General features: G+C 31.4%; 1 long non-coding RNA gene across 1 annotated transcript; it reads left to right on the forward strand.

Annotated features, from left to right (window-relative positions):
* The first annotated feature begins 72 nt into the window (after positions 1-72).
* Positions 73-21,838, forward strand: LOC111627333. The gene is made up of 3 exons (XR_002756983.1): positions 73-132; positions 2,864-3,020; positions 21,768-21,838. It is a non-coding gene; the product is annotated as an uncharacterized LOC111627333 (long non-coding RNA).
* Positions 21,839-24,237: the final 2,399 nt, after the last annotated feature.

The following is a 24,237-nucleotide window of genomic DNA, read 5'->3' on the forward strand; positions in this document are numbered from 1 at the left end:
AACGGGGAGCCGTCGCCATGGCGACGCTGCCACTCACACCCCGCTAGTCACGCCTTCGCCATTCTTCTACCTCGTGTCTAGTGGGGTGTTGATGTAGCTTAAGTTGTTTCGCCGTAGCCAAGGAGAGAAACGGTGAGTGCTTTGCTTACCCGTTTCTTACTAGTAATTGTATCCTTGTACTCTCAATGGACACCCATTTGGCCATCCTGTATCACTTCTATCATTAAAAACACCCTCCCCGGATCGATCTCTACGCGCAATTTTCGTCACACCACCACAACACTAGCGTAGGAGTAGGGTCCACGCGCACTTAGCACAGAAGAGGGATGCTGTCTACATGTATCAATGCATCCGAGCTGTTACAGGGGGGTCAAAACTAGTGACGTATACGTACAGTTTACATATTTACTATATAAACTGTAAACAGGGCGACACAGAAAAGTAGTTATACAGGTTTTTATTGTTCGAAGCAATTTACAAGATGTTAAATTCTTGAATAAATTATAAATTAATTTAATAAACTTATTTTAGATTCTAAATTTAAAAAAAAAAAAACATTAAAGTAGAATGTAAAAATTGAATTATTTAAGTGTGGAGTTACGTTACTCGTTTTCTTTGAGGAAAAAACTTCTTTGATTACACCATGACACGTAGGTGAAGTAGTAAAGGATTAAAAACGAATTTTGATAGACAGCTGCTTTTGACAGTGGACAGGTGAAGAAAGAAGTAGAGAAGTTGTGCCCTATGCTGTCACTACACAATAGGGTACTTAAACACCATATTAAGGAACGTGTTTTGCATTTTTTATATGGCCATAAACCTGAATGACGCTTTACCTTTCTAATAAAAAAAAAACAATGCACCCTTCTTTAATTTGTGCGCTGACCCCACGTCTAGTTTAAACGATGGCCTTTTCTTACGTCTACGAGTGAAACCTTAAATGTTTCCTTATTCAAAAAATTTTAGAGTTTAGGAGTGTGTACAACCTTACTTATTGTTTAAGTGTTTATATATGACCCGAGGTTAAATGCATTATAATTCATTTGATTACGGAGAAATCGGTTTGTTTTTGAGGCTGTAAACTTGTTTTAATTCATTATATTTTTACTTTAAATTAATGCTTTTTTGCTTTAGAGTTTGATGCGTGTTTTCTGTGTTTTTAGTGTTTAGAATGTGTTAAGTAGTAGGCCTACGAGTTGATTTTTTGAATAAATTGTTTAGAAAATATGTAAAAATACTATTTTTTAGACAAATTCCAGTATTTAATACCCTTCCTTACGCTACATTTCCTAATTTTTGGGCATTCGGTTTATATTTTTCTTCTAAAAATCTAATTTTTTTGGATCCAAAAGGGGAATTTTTGTGGATTGGAATTCGAATTTAGACTTAACGACTCGATTAGTGAGTGTACTTTGTAGATAAATCCCTCACAAACAGGCAATAAAGCCTTTAAAAAGACACGCGTATGCGGAATATGAAGAAAATAAATCTTAATTTACATACAAGATACCAGAAGAACCTGTAATTTAGTGTTTATCATCGAAACCCTGAAGAAAAATTCCATACATTTTATTGACAGATTATTAAATACTTTACTGTTAACGATCGTGTCTTAAATAAATCACTGGAGAGGATTTCTAGAGAAGTTTTTGAAACTGAAATTTTAATAAATGCATAAAGCTAGACCGACAGTTTTTTTGATTTATAACACGAATTGTTTGCCTACACATTCTCGTATTACAGGTAGAGAATTAAAGGGGGTGTAGAGTTGTTTTCTTCCTCGTGAACGTCTGAGAAAAACGGAAATCCTTCATTCGCTTCGCACTTTGCACCGTCCAGTCACTGGCTGAGAATGCAAAGGCTGCAACACACGTCCTTCTTCATCCCCTGTTCCGATTCTTTACATACTTGTCCATTGAATGTCAGGAACCGCCTAATGAGCTGTCACTCACAACCAAGGTTCGCACTTTTCACCTCACCTATCTCATTTTTTGATCCCTATACACGATTGTCTTAACTTATAAGTCCGTTCTGTATGTCTGTACGCTATCTCGACCTTTGATAGAAACCAGAATTGATAAAGTTGTAGTTAAATTATAGAGAAAAAAATAAAATAAAATGGGTTAAACCTCAGACTCGGAAGTCGAATCTGAAAAGTAGACTTTGTCCTCCACAAAATGAAATTTTTTCGACGTTTTTTGAAGTCAAAATTACTCAAAATTTATGTATTAAAGTAGTCAATACTATAAGAATAAAGGTTAAAGTATTATTTTCAACAGCATTGAACAAAATTCAAGGCTTTGATTTAGCCTTCGAAAGGACAGATGAGAGCCTTGAATTCTCCTTTGTTTAGCTTCTAGAATTCGAAAAATGTTTATACTTTCTTGAATTTATAATTTTTGTTGCTTCGTTCTTTAAAAATTGCCAAGATAAATCGAAAAAAGATCAAGTTTTATATAGTCGACCCCCCTATAACACTGTTGATTATTCCGTTTTATATGAATTCCATGTTGTACGAGTCACTTAGATTTTACAAATACGTGTGCTGGACTGTGAACTGCTCACGTATTTGTAAAATCTAAGTGACTCGTACAACATGAAATTTATATAACACGGAATAATCAACAGTTTTATAGGGGGTCGACTGTACCTGTAAATGATAAAATGTTATTCGAGGATCCCATTTTAGTCTTAAAAAAAGAAGAGATGAAGTGAGATTTTTCAATAGTTTTTCGGAAATTAGAAAAATGTATAGTTTCTTGTAAAATTTATATACTTTTCACTTGATTTTATACTTTAAAATCCTTAAAAATTCTCAAAAAAAAATATATCAAAAAGAACGAATTTACCCCTTTCTTTTCAGCCAAAAGAGGATTTTCGGAGGTTTTAGGAGATGTTCCAGAGGTTTAAGAGAATAGGAAATGTTTTCGACTGTCTCACACAATTGCATATTAAAAGTTTTCCTTAAAAAAAATGGCACAAAATTAATCCAAAATCCTTTAAAAACATTACGAAAGAGGGTGAGCCTACTTTTTTTTTTATTGATTTGTAACTTTATGGACCTTCTCCAGACTTTTTTATTTATTATTTTGGAAGATTTTACAGGAGTTTTTACATTATTTTACCTTTCTCCTATTCAAATGCATATTTAAAAGACATAAGAAGTAATCCAAAAAACCTCTAAAATTATAAAAATTCTGCTTGTTTTGATTATTTTAGCAATTTTACAGCCTTTCTAAATGAGGTTTATCTCCACTATCTTAACCTCTTCCACTCAATTGGTTGTTAAAAACAGCATAAATCTTTTAAAAAAGCCTGAAAACTGTCAAAAAATTGTCTACTGGTGGAAAAATGACAAAGATCTCGAACCCACCCACGCAATTGGTATGAAAAAGCATCGATTTTAATGAAAATTTGAGCTCGAAATACAGTTTTTTAGATGTAGAAAACATTTAGACGAATAGAAGGCAATAAAAAACTACGTTGTCTTATCTAGTTATTAGATAATTTATAATTATAATAATCGAGAAACGATTAGTTAACACGACAACCTCCCTTCATATCAACAGGTGTTGCTCGTCTGCGGTCGTAAACAGCACCTTTAAAGCGAGTGCACATGTCAAGAATGAGCCAAAACCAGTTTGACAATCAGAAACACAACAAGAAAAATGAATTAAATAATAAAAAAAAAAGAAAGAACACACACTACTACACACAAACGTACCTGATGACCTCCGGGGAAGGCTGCGCCTGTGTCGATACTTTTAGGTACCATTCCATCATGCTTAGCGGCAATTTTACATCATCGAACTTCCCCCCTATCTCTCTACGCTCGCGTCGACCCCCCCTCCGTACAATTTATAAGATTAAAATAAAAAAAATGGGGGGTGAATTCGTGATTGATTTTTGCAACTGTACTGATTTTTGTAAGGCGTTGGTTCCATTTACGAATCGAATAGGAAATCCATTTTTGGGTGGGTCTCGATGCTCGGAGACAACGCCCTAGCTTTAAGGGGGGACGAAAGACGAAAGGGAAAAGGCTTTCGACTTCGTAGCAAGTGCTAGGAGGTGACGTCTCATGCCAATATCTCTCTTCCATTGTTAGGATTTATTGTCATCTTTTCTTTATGGGGTCCGATATACGTGACGTACATAAAGGCGACTCTAATCCTGTGCCTTTTTTTTTTTTTAACACTGCTATGTACTCAATACTCTCTCTTTTTTTTTTCTTAGAAGTTGTTGGGTTGTTAGCTTTATTGTACACGCATTTTCTTGTCCTAAACTTTTTGTTTTTAGTGTAACTACCTTCGAAGTTACCCCCTCAAACTTTTGTTTTTTTATAAATATTAAATTGACGTATACAACTCTCACCCTTTCTTAACCGTTCGTCTGTAAGTTAAAGGGGTAATTTAAGTATTCGTCAAACTTTTCTATACACACTGAAGTGTTTGCCCTGTCTAAATCCTTCATCTATAAATTAACTAACGTTGGAGCTCGCTTTAAACTGCAAAATTTCAAAAAAACACCCCCTTAAACTTGAATTTTTATGTAAAATTCCCCAATTCTAAACTCCTTTCTTAATTTATGCGCAAAATAAACCCACATCAACTCTTCTATACCAAGAAACACGGCAGGGTTGGAAGCACAGAAGGTTCTCCTGTCCACCCCCGTTCGGCTGAATGGTGGATAGGATAGGGAAAACCCCCTATTCAGGGGGGTAGAGTATGTAAGAATTTCTTTTACGACAGTCGGGTCTCGTCGATATCAGCCTCGGAGTACACGAAATAACATTAAACACGAGTGTGTAATAGCCGCAACAACATTTCTAACAACCATTTCGTGATATCTGGCAGTTTATCTAAAGTGATGTGAACTTACCCGACCTGTTTAGTTGAATCGGCCAGACGAACAAGGTTGACATGACGTGTCAATCAATGAACAATGCTTGATGGGTCAATTCGTTATCATTTGTTATCGGTTTGATCAATCTCTAGACGTACAATGCACCTAATCAATTTTGATAGGAATTTCTCCTACAGAAGGTCCTTTCAATTATTTCCGTATGTCGGTTATTATCCTTAATTACTGCACGAATTTTTTTACTTTCTTCTCCATAAAAATCCTTTATTTTAAGGCTTAGAAAGGCCTTTTATACGGTTAATTTTAATAATAAAAAGGGGTCTATAAAGCCTTCGAGAACAAGGCCTTCTGATCTAGCTTCAATTGACCAATCTTGTACCAACCTAAGCCCTTTTTATTGTAAATTATGTACAAATATATAATAAAAAAGGGTCTAGATTGATTCTAACTTCGTATTTAATGAAGGTTTACGAGTGTTTCGCTTGTTATAACCGTTACATAGTGCCTTATTTGTGAGAACTAGCATCTAGAGGAAACTGGACGGAAGGAACAGAGGAAAATCTATATTCCTTCTACTTTTCTCTCACAATTTAACGTTTTAAAAGGGCCTAGATGGGTTTTAATAATATTGTTATAGAGCTTCACCTTGTACTGGAAGGATTTACGCGTGGTCTTAGTAATGAATAAGAAAAATCCTACCTAGGCCCTTTTATATCATTAAATTGTAATAAAGAAGGGAGACTTAGGATGACTTAGAGTCCTCATTTTATAGCTGTAAAACCTTCTAACAAATAAGAACAAACAATATATGACAGCCAGAGGAACCTAGGTGGAACGAACGGAGGGAAAACCTCCAACTCGATTTGATTTGCAATCTCGTTCGATTTAGAGGAGCCAGAATTGGTTTTTAAACAGGCAAACACAGCAATCACTCATATTAATGCGGAATTTCTTTCGAGAGATAACATCGATACCCTTCAGGCACACGCTACAGAAAAGAATATCCTCGTAAAAGTTTACTAACAATTTACCCTTTCTATGCCGTATAAATTAGCATTAATTTTATTATACGATAGAATATTCTACAATACAATTATATACGTATATATTAAATTATCATACAAAATGATTAAAACAGGTTAAGAACGGGTTAAAGCCCTTCTATTCTCTTCTAGACTCGACCCATTTTTCTACAATTCTTTTAGTTTCTGAGAAGAAGAGGACCATGTTAAGCATTCTTCCATACGTCCAGACATTCGAGACGTACCAATATTTTTAAAAGATGGAATATGTTAGAAGGTAGCTCCATTTATATTTTAAGTCTCTCTCTCGGAAAATGCAATTCTTCTGCCTCATCTTTTATTGATACTTTCTAAAAATGTTCCTTTATATATTCTTTTACAATTGGATTTCTAGCTTTTAGAATGATTAAAAATATTTAAAAAAAAGAAAAAAAATGTACCTAATTTATTACTTTTTCCTATAGAAACTCGAGAGATTAATTGGTTTCATTTAAGACTTGGCATCATCAGATGGACCTTCAGAGCATTTTTTAACCTTGAATTCACTGCTCATAATTTTAAATTAAGTTTTAAATGTCTAAAAAATAGTTTATTTTTTCATAAATTTAATTAAATTTTTAGCACAATTTAAATTATTTCGACAATTAAAGTGTCTTAATTGGTGGCTCAACCGAGAATCCCTTGGTGATTGCAAAAATAGAGCACCACTAAAGGAGTGTTTAGAAGTGTTTCCTTCTGTTAACAACCTAAAAATTGGTTACTAAAGAGGAAAAATATAAGAAATTTTTAGAATTTTTGACAGATTTTTCTGTCGATTTTAACATGTTTCAAGATCAAGATGATCCCAATATTTGAAAAGAAAAATTGAAGAAAGTGGGAGAAGACATTTAACAAGATTTACGACAACCTGTTGGAGACGGAATTCGCACGTGTTCATTTAGTTTACGTGATTTGGATAAGGGTAGAATTTCCTTGATTTATTCTCACCCCGGTCAAGAATTGACATCGTCTCGATCCTCTTCACAGTTGGAAGACGATCGTTCCTCGACAGCTAGACATGTTTGCTCTTTTTTTCTTTCTCTTTCTCTTTATAAATGGTTGTATAATTTCTAAAGAAAAGATAATATTCTTTATATTTTCATGGGCGTAGAAGTCGAATTATGATTTACATCAACGTATGCAAAGTGGTTTTCGGATAGTAAGCAATGTTGAGGAGGGTCGAAAATGCTCATTGCTCTCCTTTTCTATCAAAATTATTAACATAACAAAGTCAAAAGGGGGAAGAATAATTTACTAGGAAATTAATCAGGGGAGCTTTTGACAGAATTTTCATATTTTCCTTATTTACACGCTCCCAAATGCAATTCACTCATTAATAATCCAACTCGTTGTTAAGTGATTCCTTTTTTTTTAAATAAAATTCTCTGTAATCAGTATTAATTAAAGTTTAAAAAATACAATTAAAACTTTAAAAATTTATTATTTTTTTCAAAGATTTATCCTAAGTTTTAATCGTCACGAAAGAACGGCACAAACCTGTTCGTGACGATTAAAAAAGTAGAATAAAGCAATTTAAAATAATTGGAACATCAATTTTCTTCATCATTCCACATTTTAAGATAAACAATTTCGCTTTTACTTATCAAGAATTATCAAAAATAAGGCGATGTTTTTAATGGGGTGAAATAATATTGAAGCCTTAGTAACGAGATAATAAAATTGGTCATCCCGAATGACCAGAAAATTATCCATTTTAAATTGTTTCGCTTCTATCCCCTCTTTTTTATGGATGGAAATGCAGACAAATTTAGTGAAGAAACCATCCATTTATGTACACGTTAAAGGACCCAATGACTCCGAAGAGATTTTGACAATTCGACTCACGAACGATGCACTTAACAAGAATTTTTATATCGTAATTCTATCTGACAAGAAGATGGTCAGTTGGAGTCATTAGCATGGCTTCACTTCCCCCCGTCAAAAGACAAGTGGATTTCTTTATGCTCGCGCTTAATAATGGTCCCAGACTGGTGTGGAACCTTCCCTGTTTAATGGAACTGATAAGGCTCTTCCAATGACTCTTATCCGGTTGTTGTTTCCGGTGTTTCGAGCTACTTAATCATGCACCTTTTTTTTTGTATGTAGACGTGGTGATGAGTAACAAAAGGTTTGAGGCAGACGGAAGTGGACAAATTAATCAAAATTTATTAATGATGCGTTTTTTAAGAGGAGGGTAACCATTTTTTTAAGCTTTAAACTGTTTTTCTTCAATTATTTTTAGGGTGGGGTACTCTAAAAAACACTCCTTTTAGTATCTTTTGTGGAATTTTAGTATGAAAATGAAAATTTTGAATGTAGATGAAGATGAAGATTCTCAAGGAGGGGTGCTTTACGAAACTTCTAATTTTCACGCTGTTTATTTTCTTAGTGTGGGAAAGTTGGGGGTGACAAAGCAAGGTTGATAGAAATTACATCGCAGGTACAGGTCCTGTTCTGAGAGGGAGGGAGCGAGATGACCATGTCCCGACGGTGTGTGTGGTTATTGTTAGTGAGTTAGGAGTAATCCGACACCGTGTACCCTCCCTCCACTTCCTGGCTTCCCTCCTACCCGCGGGGGTGAAGGAAAGACAAACGACATCTGGGATCTCTTGGCGGGAAGAAGTTTCGATTCGCTTTTTACACTTTATTTGTGCTTCGAATCGTGTCTCGTGTACCACAATACTACACTGATTACTAACCTCGACTATTATTTTCTGTGTATTGTTGAGGGTCAAAAATGGAATGTGGCATTCGACCCCTCGTCAAGTAAGTGTTTGACATTACTAAAGGATAGGTAGATCCTCAAGAATTTCGCTACTTTCTCACCCTCCATCTTCATAATACATTGCTATATCAGTTAAAGATTCATAACGTGGAGGATGTGAAGTGTTTCTTATCGCAAAACACCACATTTAAACACTTGTAAAGGTTCAATTTTACATAGAAAAATAGCTAGAGCGACACAGATCTTCAAAAACCTTGTTACTTTACCATTATACACCTTCATAATACTAAGCTGTAGTCCTCGTTTATCAGCTAGTTTCGTAGTTTGGGGGATATGAAGTGTTTTATGCTATAAAAATTCACATCTAAAACACGATAAGATTCAATTCTAATTAGAAGAATGGATAGAAAGACTCATTTTTTCTATTTTCTCACCCTATACAGAGTTATTCCACTTCTTCATCAGCTAAATCTTCATAGTTTAAGGGATGAGAAGTGTATTATATGATAAAACTTCATATTTTAACAAAAGGGAAGCTTCAATTATATGTTTTTATATCAGAATCATCAACTAGACTAGGAAGGGCTGTTAAATCCCCCACTTAAACAAAGAGCTCTTCTTTGCTTTCCCATGGAACAACGGTTTCTTCAGCTGCTTTTCCTAACGAAAAGTAAATGAAGTAGGCATTAACACCTGTAAAAACAACCCCAAAAAGACAATATTCGTTGCTGTTACCACTTCTATAATCAAAGATTTATTCAATGAAGGAGTAAATTAACTCATTCTTTGAATGGAAATAAATTAATTTGTCAGAGATATTTATTTATTTAAAGTTCGAGAAGAGGTAAAGAAATTATATTTAATTTAAATAAATATAAATTCGTGTTATCGGTTTTAATTCTTTAATTAAAATTCTTCATCTTAGAAATTAAAAATTTAAATATAAGATATCGAATTTTAAATATTTTTATTTTTAAACCATTCTTGGAAGATTATATTCGTGAGTATTATTAAAGGGGGTGTTTTTTTCATGTTTAATTCGCTTCTAAATATAAATAAAAGGTAAAAGGGGGTGAAAGTTTACTTGACAAATGCGAAGGAGGGTTACAAAAATTGATAAGTTAAATAAGTGTAACCTAACTTCTAACGAAGATAAGAGGAAATTTGAGCTTATAAATGTAGAAAAATCTTATTTGTTGTAGAGAAAAAAATGACAAATTGAGATATTTGAGATTATTTTTCTTCTTTTTTATGAATTTTATTCGATCTTTCAGCTATAAAATAGTATAAGTTGAGCCTCGAATATTTCCTTTTATAATTCTTTTCGATTTTAATTGCAATTAAAAAAATGATTTTAATATTTTAAAGTAAATATATCTTCTAGATTAATTAATAAATATTTTAATTTATTAACTTGGCCTGTGAGTCATTCAAAGGCTCTTTATAATACCCGAAGCATTTCTATGGCTCATAATTCTATAAAAATCTTTATAATTTTATATGATAAAGCATGCCTTATTATGAGTTAAGTTTAATTTAAATAATAGAGAAAAATGGCTTTGCAAATGCAGAAAATCTCATCTTAAGACAACATTTTAGAGTGATAGATTTGTATATAGAAGTTTTCTACATTTATAAGCTCTTTTTCTTATTATTTTTATTAAGTTTGACTCATTTATAATGCATATAAACTAATAAAGCAAAAATTTGTAGGACTATGAGCCTGAATTCAATATCCAAAACTCTTCTGTTGGGTCACGATGATGTAAATTCTTGGTTTGTAACTTTATTAACGTTGTAAATGAGCCAAATTTAATTTAAAAAAAATAATATAAAACGAGTTTATAAAAGCAGAAAACTCCAAACTTCAGGTAGAGTTGCAGTAAAGGGTAAAAGTGATGAGATTCGACAAGAGTTCTCTATACTTTTTCAGTTTTCTAGCCTTAATTTAAGTACAGAATCTAATAAACACAGCATTTATTTTCTCATAATCGTCCAGAAATGATTATTTAAAGAAATCCATCAAGTAAAAAAAAAACACACCTTTAGAAGCGAAACTAACATTAAACTTCGCTTAAATCCAACTGTACGTTTCCCAATGGTTTAGGAGGCCCCGCCTTTGTATCCCCGACCAATGAATTATTAAATAGACTTATATGTACAAGTTTCTAGTTACTGACGAGCACGCAACTCACGCACGAGGCATAAGTGGGCCCTTCTAACATCGAACGATTACGTTACCCACGGTCGAGAATCGATAGGAAGACACGTGATCGCATTCGTGACAAGCGCAGCGTATCCTACTCACGCCCCTTTACTTGCGATAGGTGCTGGTGATCCATTCATCACCGACGAGATTTAATATCTACTTAAACTAGCGGCTCTTCTGCAGATGCAGATAGAACAGGGGGAGTGAGTTATCTGTGTTGAGGTGATGGAAGTGATTTTTTTCAACTCGTGTCATTTGGAATGCGTTATCGACGACGTTACTTAAATAATTTCCTTACTTTCCCTTTTACACTAGCTTCTACGGTGTGGTAGATAAGCCACACTCGCACCGAAATCAGATAAATTAACACCTTTCCACCCCCTATAAACAACTGTAAATTATCATAATTGTGGTTAAAATAACGCTTAGAAAATATTCTAGATGATATTTTTTCCAGCCAACAACCATCCAGACAAGCGAAACTTTCTATTTTTATTTGTTTTTTTGGCACCGCTATTGAGATATTTTGTCACATCACATCAGTGATGTGAATGAAGCGAGGCCAATGCAACCAAGCCAAAACATTCAACAGAAACGACCATTTAAATTAAAATTAAGACAAAAACAACCCGCAAAAAATTAAAAAAAAATTACTTTTGGCTTCTAAACACTCGAAAGAATCATTTTAGTAAAACGTTTAGGTTATAACTCCGTCCGTCCGTCTGTCGGCTCACCAAGAACCTCATCGATTTGGAGATCTCCTTTATACGGTTCCGTAATAAAAATCCAATTTTAAAATAAATAGGATGATAAAAAAAAATTGATATCTTTTATATTTTCTCACGGGAAAACTTTTTAAAATTATAAAAATTTAAGCATTTTATTTTTAAACTTTTTATATAAGACTTTTCGTTTAAACTTTTCCAGAATAATGGATGAATTTCTGTTTTTTTGAGCGTGTATCTGTGAAATTTTATGACCTATTTTGAAACTTATATATATATATATATGATGGAGGGTGATAAAAAGGAATTTTTTAGAATTGAAATAATATTTAACTTAATATATTTGAGAGTGAAGCAGAAGTTCGGAAGCGGAGGAGTAAGAGGGGAGGGTGAAAAAAAAAGGTTAGAGACAACGATAAGCCAGNGCTGTAAAATAGTATAAGTTGAGCCTCGAATATTTCCTTTTATAATTCTTTTCGATTTTAATTGCAATTAAAAAAATGATTTTAATATTTTAAAGTAAATATATCTTCTAGATTAATTAATAAATATTTTAATTTATTAACTTGGCCTGTGAGTCATTCAAAGGCTCTTTATAATACCCGAAGCATTTCTATGGCTCATAATTCTATAAAAATCTTTATAATTTTATATGATAAAGCATGCCTTATTATGAGTTAAGTTTAATTTAAATAATAGAGAAAAATGGCTTTGCAAATGCAGAAAATCTCATCTTAAGACAACATTTTAGAGTGATGGATTTGTATATAGGAGTTTTCTACATTTATAAGCTCTTTTTCTTATTATTTTTATTAAGTTTGACTCATTTATAATGCATATAAACTAATAAAGCAAAAATTTGTAGGACTATGAGCCTGAATTCAATATCCAAAACTCTTCTGTTGGGTCACGATGATGTAAATTCTTGGTTTGTAACTTTATTAACGTTGTAAATGAGCCAAATTTAATTTAAAAAAAATAATATAAAACGAGTTTATAAAAGCAGAAAACTCCAAACTTCAGGTAGAGTTGCAGTAAAGGGTAAAAGTGATGAGATTCGACAAGAGTTCTCTATACTTTTTCAGTTTTCTAGCCTTAATTTAAGTACAGAATCTAATAAACACAGCATTTATTTTCTCATAATCGTCCAGAAATGATTATTTAAAGAAATCCATCAAGTAAAAAAAAAACACACCTTTAGAAGCGAAACTAACATTAAACTTCGCTTAAATCCAACTGTACGTTTCCCAATGGTTTAGGAGGCCCCGCCTTTGTATCCCCGACCGATGAATTATTAAATAGACTTATATGTACAAGTTTCTAGTTACTGACGAGCACGCAACTCACGCACGAGGCATAAGTGGGCCCTTCTAACATCGAACGATTACGTTACCCACGGTCGAGAATCGATAGGAAGACACGTGATCGCATTCGTGACAAGCGCAGCGTATCCTACTCACGCCCCTTTACTTGCGATAGGTGCTGGTGATCCATTCATCACCGACGAGATTTAATATCTACTTAAACTAGCGGCTCTTCTGCAGATGCAGATAGAACAGGGGGAGTGAGTTATCTGTGTTGAGGTGATGGAAGTGATTTTTTTCAACTCGTGTCATTTGGAATGCGTTATCGACGACGTTACTTAAATAATTTCCTTACTTTCCCTTTTACACTAGCTTCTACGGTGTGGTAGATAAGCCACACTCGCACCGAAATCAGATAAATTAACACCTTTCCACCCCCTATAAACAACTGTAAATTATCATAATTGTGGTTAAAATAACGCTTAGAAAATATTCTAGATGATATTTTTTCCAGCCAACAACCATCCAGACAAGCGAAACTTTCTATTTTTATTTGTTTTTTTGGCACCGCTATTGAGATATTTTGTCACATCACATCAGTGATGTGAATGAAGCGAGGCCAATGCAACCAAGCCAAAACATTCAACAGAAACGACCATTTAAATTAAAATTAAGACAAAAACAACCCGCAAAAAATTAAAAAAAAATTACTTTTGGCTTCTAAACACTCGAAAGAATCATTTTAGTAAAACGTTTAGGTTATAACTCCGTCCGTCCGTCTGTCGGCTCACCAAGAACCTCATCGATTTGGAGATCTCCTTTATACGGTTCCGTAATAAAAATCCAATTTTAAAATAAATAGGATGATAAAAAAAAATTGATATCTTTTATATTTTCTCACGGGAAAACTTTTTAAAATTATAAAAATTTAAGCATTTTATTTTTAAACTTTTTATATAAGACTTTTCGTTTAAACTTTTCCAGAATAATGGATGAATTTCTGTTTTTTTGAGCGTGTATCTGTGAAATTTTATGACCTATTTTGAAACTTATATATATATATATATGATGGAGGGTGATAAAAAGGAATTTTTTAGAATTGAAATAATATTTAACTTAATATATTTGAGAGTGAAGCAGAAGTTCGGAAGCGGAGGAGTAAGAGGGGAGGGTGAAAAAAAAGGTTAGAGACAACGATAAGCCAGCAGTCTAGTATAAATAAAACAGGGAAGAAGAATGTCAGAAACATCTGTCCATTCACACCTCATTTTCTTTTCCCACCGTTTCTTCCAGCTAAGAAAGATTTTGCTGGGTTTCTCCTACTGTGTGTAGTATTGTTAAATATGGTAAGTAGTCTAAGTGGTTTATAGAGCCTTAATTGCCTTATTTCAGGCAAAATTTTTAAATACTTTTAATTTCTCTTATAGAGCTTATTGGGTTGCTTTTTCCTCTTTCCGTTTCTACTAGAAATTTAAAATAAATTTGCTTAGTGTTTAGTTTTCAATCGGTAGGCCACGATCTTTACGGGGTTTAACACTATTCTGATGTGTTTCAGTTTGAGAAAATGTTGTTCAAAATTAGTTGAATGTGTACCTTAGAGAAGTAATGTTCGTATACATTGAACTAAAAGGAGAGGGAATTTGTTAGATTGCTTTCATTCACCCCCGCTAATTTTTCCTTATTGATAGAAGCACGTGCGGCAAAAGCGAGGTTAATGCACACGACAGCGTATCCCTATCGATCGATGGGTCCTAGAATGGCATTAGCGCTCGATGAGGAGGGAACTAATGGTCCAAATGGTCGCTCTCGCTCTAAGGCCATACTCCAAAACCGGTGACTTTACGATACTTTGACCCGAACGGCGGAGGCCCTTTTGCCTTTTCGGTACTTGGCACCGGCTACGTAACACCGTTCGCACTTTGCACGCCGAAGGTGAAGAATGCTGTCTGTCTTTGTGTTGTTCCCAGAAAGGAACAAAACACCGAAACAACACCAAAGGTGTTCGTTTCGCGGAAGCCGTTTTTCTACCCTTCCTCCCGTTCGACCCTCATCCAAAACTCTTCCTGGTTTTATGACGTATGGTTAAATATAAACCAGTACGCCGTATTATCGACTAGCGGCGAGTTATTCGATTAATTTCACAACTTTTTTTGCGTTAAAATACACGAAAAACTAAATGCATTTTTTAAAAAAATACTACACAAAATATCACATAAATTTGCGATTTTATTAATTTTGGGGATGCTGAAGATCAAACCCCCAAACTCACAGGATTTCGTCTGTAGGAATTCACCAAAATGACGCACGACAGGAATGTCTCAGTCGTAGTTTGATTAGTAGACCCCGTTGCTGATATCGATATTATTAAATGTCTCAAGGGGACTAATTTATGAGGGTCAAAGGTCACTTTCTTCTAGTAACATTTTTATTATTTAAAAAAAAGGGTCGCATGTAGAGGAAGATCCTTGAATGAATTGATAAACAGAGATGTAATTAATAGGTTATTATCGAGTTCATATATCATGATCATCACATGTTTAAGTGCCAATGCATCGATCATTCTGGACGTAAGAAGATTGTTTAATCTTGTAATATTATCTATTTAACAATTTAACACTTCTTTAATTAAAATTTTCATGTATTAGAGTTAGAAACGATTAACTAAGAAGCGAACTTGTCAACCTCACCCTTCGTGATAACTCTGTAAAATTTGAAATAATTACAAAATTAACGTCAAGAATTCTTAAAATATTGTAATTAGTCGAGTGTTTTTTGTTTATATTTTAAAAATAAACTGGTTTTAACCTTCAAATAACCTCTAAAAACACCCCTCAAACGTTAAAAAAAATCACCAGATCGACTTTAAAAATCAGATTCGTTAAGGAGTGATTAACAGATGCTGTTGAATTTTTAAATAGTTATATCATAGTAACAATCGTAAAAAAGAAATCTTCAACCTCCACCTAGGAGCACTTGGCAGAGGAAATCTGTGAAAAACCTCAACCAAGGTCATGTTGCCAGAAAGAGAAGCTATGACAAACCGACGCCTCGTGTTTCAACTAATGACAACGACAGGGAGTTGAGCCAAGACCGCGAAAATTCGAGAAGGAAGGGGGGATAAAGAGCGACACTTGTCACCAATAAATAACACAATCTCTACCCCCTTTATGGTGCACACACACTCGCAAAACCTCCGTTTGTGTGACTGGCATAACTAACCGATAGAGATAGTCGGGATGTGTGTGCATGTGTGTCATTTTTTGATGTTTGTGTAACAAAAAAAAAAAAAAAACTCATTTTCAATCTATTCCCCCTTTTGAGGTCTTTCGTGGTTACGTCAGCCGATTTTAAATTAAAAATTGGATAGTATATGCCCAAAATCTAATTTAGAAAATTAATTTTAAGCAGTTATTAAGCACGTTTAGAAGTGATCCGGATGAATTAGTTTACGGGATTTCTTGAACCCTGAATGAGTAAATGAGACTTGGAAGGTGGCTCGTTTCATAATGTCCACCTTTACGGCTCGGGTCTCTTATTAATTTAGCTAATTGTTTATGGGGATATAAGATTTCCAACTGGCAATCGACCAGACGAGGAGCGAGACCTGCATCCAAAAATTCCGACCGAGTGGGCACACACACACATACATACAAACATACACACACACACACACACCCCCAGGAGCGTCCGCCCACGAGTTTCGACCCCAGTCACGTGACTGTGTATTTTTTCCTAGTGTTTCCTCCCGTTCCCTCCTTCGACGAAGCGATAGAGTTACAGTTAGCCAGGGTATGGAGGAGCTGTTGGTAACCCGACACCCAACGAACCCGGAGCAGCTGGTCCACCTCCATCTCAACGACTTGTTTGTCTACGGAGTCCTCGGGTAGTGGTCCGTACCAAACTAGGGGCACAAAACATTCCTTGTCCTCGATTTTTTCACCCCGAGCTACCGAATTATAGTGAATCGCACAAAAAGTGTACTCTTCGCTTCCTACCCCCTTTCGAAACTCGTCTTCTCCTCAAAAAAAAAAAAAAAAAAAAAAAAAAAAAAAAAAAAAAAAAAAAAAAAAAAAAAAAAAAAAAAAAAAAAAAAAAAAAAAAAAAAAAAAAAAAAAAAAAAAAAAAAAAAAAAAAAAAAAAAAAAAAAAAAAAAAAAAAAAAAAAAAAAAAAAAAAAAAAAAAAAAAAAAAAAAAAAAAAAAAAAAAAAAAAAAAAAAAAAAAAAAAAAAAAAAAAAAAAAAAAAAAAAAAAAAAAAAAAAAAAAAAAAAAAAAAAAAAAAAAAAAAAAAAAAAAAAAAAAAAAAAAAAAAAAAAAAAAAAAAAAAAAAAAAAAAAAAAAAAAAAAAAAAAAAAAAAAAAAAAAAAAAAAAAAAAAAAAAAAAAAAAAAAAAAAAAAAAAAAAAAAAAAAAAAAAAAAAAAAAAAAAAAAAAAAAAAAAAAAAAAAAAAAAAAAAAAAAAAAAAAAAAAAAAAAAAAAAAAAAAAAAAAAAAAAAAAAAAAAAAAAAAAAAAAAAAAAAAAAAAAAAAAAAAAAAAAAAAAAAAAAAAAAAAAAAAAAAAAAAAAAAAAAAAAAAAAAAAAAAAAAAAAAAAAAAAAAAAAAAAAAAAAAAAAAAAAAAAAAAAAAAAAAAAAAAAAAAAAAAAAAAAAAAAAAAAAAAAAAAAAAAAAAAAAAAAAAAAAAAAAAAAAAAAAAAAAAAAAAAAAAAAAAAAAAAAAAAAAAAAAAAAAAAAAAAAAAAAAAAAAAAAAAAAAAAAAAAAAAAAAAAAAAAAAAAAAAAAAAAAAAAAAAAAAAAAAAAAAAAAAAAAAAAAAAAAAAAAAAAAAAAAAAAAAAAAAAAAAAAAAAAAAAAAAAAAAAAAAAAAAAAAAAAAAAAAAAAAAAAAAAAANTTTCGCGTTAATTGTAATTAACATCAAATAAAATTAATCCATTTCGCGTTAATTGTAATTAACATCAAATAAAATTAATCCATTTCGCGTTAATTGTAATTAACATCAAATAAAATTAATCCATTTCGCGTTAATTGTAATTAACATCAAATAAAATTAATCCATTTCGCGTTAATTGTAATTAACATCAAATAAAATTAATCCATTTCGCGTTAATTGTAATTAACATCAAATAAAATTAATCCATTTCGCGTTAATTGTAATTAACATCAAATAAAATTAATCCATTTCGCGTTAATTGTAATTAACATCAAATAAAATTAATCCATTTCGCGTTAATTGTAATTAACATCAAATAAAATTAATCCATTTCGCGTTAATTGTAATTAACATCAAATAAAATTAATCCATTTCGCGTTAATTGTAATTAACATCAAATAAAATTAATCCATTTCGCGTTAATTGTAATTAACATCAAATAAAATTAATCCATTTCGCGTTAATTGTAATTAACATCAAATAAAATTAATCCATTTCGCGTTAATTGTAATTAACATCAAATAAAATTAATCCATTTCGCGTTAATTGTAATTAACATCAAATAAAATTAATCCATTTCGCGTTAATTGTAATTAACATCAAATAAAATTAATCCATTTCGCGTTAATTGTAATTAACATCAAATAAAATTAATCCATTTCGCGTTAATTGTAATTAACATCAAATAAAATTAATCCATTTCGCGTTAATTGTAATTAACATCAAATAAAATTAATCCATTTCGCGTTAATTGTAATTAACATCAAATAAAATTAATCCATTTCGCGTTAATTGTAATTAACATCAAATAAAATTAATCCATTTCGCGTTAATTGTAATTAACATCAAATAAAATTAATCCATTTCGCGTTAATTGTAATTAACATCAAATAAAATTAATCCATTTCGCGTTAATTGTAATTAACATCAAATAAAATTAATCCATTTCGCGTTAATTGTAATTAACATCAAATAAAATTAATCCATTTCGCGTTAATTGTAATTAACATCAAATAAAATTAATCCATTTCGCGTTAATTGTAATTAACATCAAATAAAATTAATCCATTTCGCGTTAATTGTAATTAACATTAAATAAAATTAATCCATTTCGCGTTAATTGTAATTAACATTAAATAAAATTAATCCATTTCGCGTTAATTGTAATTAACATCAAATAAAATTAATCCATTTCGCGTTAATCTTAATTAAATATAAATTAATCATGAAATGGATTTTTTTGTTTAATTATGATTAAAACGGAATAGATTTAATAATAATTTTAATATAAATTAAATCTATTTTAAAGTGAAAAATATCCATTTCGCTTTTTGAAAATTATTTTTCTACGAAATTAATGTAAAGAGGCATATTTTAATTATTTAATTAAAATATGCTTCAGGCATAATATATAACGTTTCTAAAGGCATACATTTTACTATATTTTATAGATTTTCTTTTTTTTACATTTTTAGATAGAAATTGCTATAAATAATGTTTTTAAATGTTAGATACTGCATTTAAATGTAGTAATTTATTACTATACTAAAATTATAAAATAAGAAAAACTATTTTTAGGTCTCCTAAGCCTATAGGCTTTATATAGTTTATAAATATAACAGTTTTATGCAAATAAGGCCAAACTTACGCGTAAATTAAACAGCCTACGGCATAGTAGGGCCCTTACACTTTCAAATTTATTACGATTTGATGGAGAGGAAATGGCTTCTTCTTTATAGAACTAGGGCCACAATAAGTTTAAATCTGGTGTTTTAGATACTCAGAGTTTGTAAGTAAGGCCTACCACAAAGGCCTGATAAACTTAAAAATGTAAGTTTTATGCAAATAATTACTTGAGATCAGAATAATATTTTTACAACGAAGATTATCACGCTACGAGCCTACAGTTTAAGGCCTTACACTTTCAAATTTATCATCGGTTAGTAGAGAGGGAAGGGCCTCTTAAATCCCATATATTAGGCTTACAATCAATCTTAATCTGGTCCTATAGACACAGTTTGTTAAGTAAGGCCTATTACAAAGCGTGTAAAATCTACGTGTAATGCCTCGGATGTAGTATATTAAATAATGCCTACTTTGAGGGTCTACCTATAGGCGTCTAATCAATTTAAATTTAAAAAATTTCGGTCGAAAGGAGAAGAAAAACAGTGAAAAAATCCCGACTCCGCTTCCTGTCGTATTCAATTCTGACCCCAATTTTCGATGTTTGTTTCCGGAACTCCGTGCTTAAACTAAGGAACCACTCAAAATAAACATAACACAAGTATATATAAACGGGTGCAGGAGGGATTCAGCTACATCCCTTTTAGAAGTTCATGTTTTTGTGGCATATGTCTACCGTCATAAAATGTAACTCTACCTCTCTTACTCGGGACGAATAACATTAGCAGAGGGGATAAACGGTCCGGAAAGATGTAGAAGATACAGCATTATCTACCATAGTTTAGCATAATTATCTTCAAAAATATAAACATAATTACGTTCCTGTAAATACTATCTCATCGACAGTAGCAATAGACATAACAGGGGCTTCATCAACACGCTTATATTTAGTCCAGTTTATTAAAGAAATATGCCAAAAATCTTACCTGAAAGTAATATTTTAAGGTTCTTACGTATTTTAGGGCCTTCTATAATTAATAAAGTAATAATTTTAAAGTCATTTTATAAGGTTTTTATCCTTATAAATGTTTGTGATATTAACTAAACTATGGTAGGTTCTTCTGTCTNAACCTCGATATAACGAGGGCCATTGTGCTGGCTTTATCGAGACGTTCGAAAATCGAACCGGCGTAAAGTTCGGATATAACGACACATATCACTCTAGCTAATCCGTCTTCATTATAAAAGACCCCCTAATTGTCAAAAGGAGAAGTGGAGTCGATAATTAATGTGGTGTTTTGACATACTGCCTTTTGCTGTCGTTTTCTAGGGCACCCGACCAAAGTGGTCCTCTTACACAGAGCACATTTGTCAAAGAACCAGACTAAACTCGAATTAGTTATAAGTTTCACCCCTCGTTTTTTTCTTAATCCCCCCCGAGTGACATCTAAAAAAAAAATCTCGTAAAAAAATAGGCGCATTTAATTATCACGTTTCCACAAATTGCAACGATGCTAAACCATGTTCTAAATTGGAAAAAATAACATTTAACACGGTTATGTCAATAGAGATCGGTAGAAAGTGGTGTTAAATATCGAATTTGACATCAACAAACTGAAAGGAAACGAAAAGTCGTGACAAACCGAGACGTGATGGCTTGTTTGTGTTTTACTTCGACGTGAGCTACAAGGAAATTCAAGTTACAACGGTCGCTTTTACTTTCATCCAACTCGGAAAGCACGTCTGTATGTCAGAGAAGAAGGCCTTTTTAGATACAAGAACCTCTTTTCGAGGAACGACTTAAACTTTTAAATTTATCTCGATTAAAGAAAAAAAATATATATAAAATAAAATAAAATAAACAACATTAAAAAAAATACAAAAATTTAAATCATTAGCTCGACTATTGTTCTAAGAAAACACACACACACACAATTAACAGGGAAAGTTTAAACGTCTAAAAAGTCTCGAGAAATAAATCTTAACCAATTACAAAATCGTCTAGACGTCGTTATAAACGGGTTCTTTTTTAAATACGTTTTATAAAAATTAACATTCTCCCACGTGGGGATGTTTATATAAAAACATCCCCCTTATAAAATTCAAATATTACATTTAAATTTTTTTTACGAAAATTGTCTAAGATATACGTGAAATAACAGCTTGCACGTTGTAAAATTTAATTTTTATTCTAAAAAAAAATCAGAGGAATCGTTTTATACACTTCAACTTTATTGATTTTTCATATATTTTATAAGTAGCAGCAACAGTTTCTGTTTTATTATAGCCATTTATATCAACATCATTAACCTAAAAATGAATTTTTTTTGAAGGAGAACAAGAAGAGAAGAGAAAAGAGAAAATAAAACGAACGATTGTGGCATTTTCCCGTTAAGTCGAACATCAAAAAAAACCAAAAAAAATAAATAAAATAAAATAAAATAACCCAACAACTCGAAAATGATTCGAAAAATACATTTCTCACTAAAATAAATGGAATAAAAAATAAATTTTTAGAAGAAGAAGCGAAAAAAATTAATGTTTTCGTCACAGTTTCTACGTAGAAAATAAATAATACATTCAGCATCAAAATATTGTTTTCTTTTTTTTTCAAAGAAAAAAAAATTATATAATAAAGATAAAGTAATATTTTTTCTCATCCATCACTTTTATTTCTTTGTTTTCTTTCTTCCATTTTCAGTCCGGTCACGATTTTTTTTTATACATTTTTTTCTCTCTAAAAAAATACACAAGAACACGTGTCAAGTTTAAACCTTTCAATATAAGGTTTTAAACTGTCACGTTTGTGATTTAATTTATTTATTTCTTTTAAAAAATTCCGGCAAAAAACAATAATTTAATTGCTTTTATTCATTTTTAAAAACGTTAATCGATTTTAGCTAATCGAAATGAATCGATTTCAATTTTTTTTTTGAAATAGAAATTAATCGATTTCACTTAAACAGCTGATGAAAAATAATCGATTTCAACTTTTTTTAAAATAAAAGTTAATCCATTTCGCGTTAATTGTAATTAACATTAAATAAAATTAATCCATTTCGCGTTAATTGTAATTAACATCAAATAAAATTAATCCATTTCGCGTTAATTTTAATTAAATATAAATTAATCATGAAATGGATTTTTTTGTTTAATTATGATTAAAACGGAATAGATTTAATAATAATTTTAATATAAATTAAATCTATTTTAAAGTGAAAAATATCCATTTCGCTTTTTGAAAATTATTTTTCTACGAAATTAATGTAAAGAGGCATATTTTAATTATTTAATTAAAATATGCTTCAGGCATAATATATAACGTTTCTAAAGGCATACATTTTACTATATTTTATAGATTTTCTTTTTTTTACATTTTTAGATAGAAATTGCTATAAATAATGTTTTTAAATGTTAGATACTGCATTTAAATGTAGTAATTTATTACTATACTAAAATTATAAAATAAGAAAAACTATTTTTAGGTCTCCTAAGCCTATAGGCTTTATATAGTTTATAAATATAACAGTTTTATGCAAATAAGGCCAAACTTACGCGTAAATTAAACAGCCTACGGCATAGTAGGGCCCTTACACTTTCAAATTTATTACGATTTGATGGAGAGGAAATGGCTTCTTCTTTATAGAACTAGGGCCACAATAAGTTTAAATCTGGTGTTTTAGATACTCAGAGTTTGTAAGTAAGGCCTACCACAAAGGCCTGATAAACTTAAAAATGTAAGTTTTATGCAAATAATTACTTGAGATCAGAATAATATTTTTACAACGAAGATTATCACGCTACGAGCCTACAGTTTAAGGCCTTACACTTTCAAATTTATCATCGGTTAGTAGAGAGGGAAGGGCCTCTTAAATCCCATATATTAGGCTTACAATCAATCTTAATCTGGTCCTATAGACACAGTTTGTTAAGTAAGGCCTATTACAAAGAGTGTAAAATCTACGTGTAATGCCTCGGATGTAGTATATTAAATAATGCCTACTTTGAGGGTCTACCTATAGGCGTCTAATCAATTTAAATTTAAAAAATTTCGGTCGAAAGGAGAAGAAAAACAGTGAAAAAATCCCGACTCCGCTTCCTGTCGTATTCAATTCTGACCCCAATTTTCGATGTTTGTTTCCGGAACTCCGTGCTTAAACTAAGGAACCACTCAAAATAAACATAACACAAGTATATATAAACGGGTGCAGGAGGGATTCAGCTACATCCCTTTTAGAAGTTCATGTTTTTGTGGCATATGTCTACCGTCATAAAATGTAACTCTACCTCTCTTACTCGGGACGAATAACATTAGCAGAGGGGATAAACGGTCCGGAAAGATGTAGAAGATACAGCATTATCTACCATAGTTTAGCATAATTATCTTCAAAAATATAAACATAATTACGTTCCTGTAAATACTATCTCATCGACAGTAGCAATAGACATAACAGGGGCTTCATCAACACGCTTATATTTAGTCCAGTTTATTAAAGAAATATGCCAAAAATCTTACCTGAAAGTAATATTTTAAGGTTCTTACGTATTTTAGGGCCTTCTATAATTAATAAAGTAATAATTTTAAAGTCATTTTATAAGGTTTTTATCCTTATAAATGTTTGTGATATTAACTAAACTATGGTAGGTTCTTCTGTCTGCTTCTCGCTTTGTTAATATATATAAATGAATTTGAGAAGGCAAAAACTGGGCCTATAATATGTCCGCATTATCTGGATAGGGTTATGCCAAAAATCTTACCTGAAAGTAATATTTTAAGGTTCTTACGTATTTTAGGGCCTTCTA

The sequence above is a fragment of the Centruroides sculpturatus genome, unplaced genomic scaffold (genome assembly GCF_000671375.1).
Source record: "Centruroides sculpturatus isolate CEXI.00-Female unplaced genomic scaffold, Cexi_2.0 scaffold33, whole genome shotgun sequence".
NCBI classification, from domain to species: Eukaryota; Metazoa; Arthropoda; class Arachnida; order Scorpiones; family Buthidae; genus Centruroides; species Centruroides sculpturatus.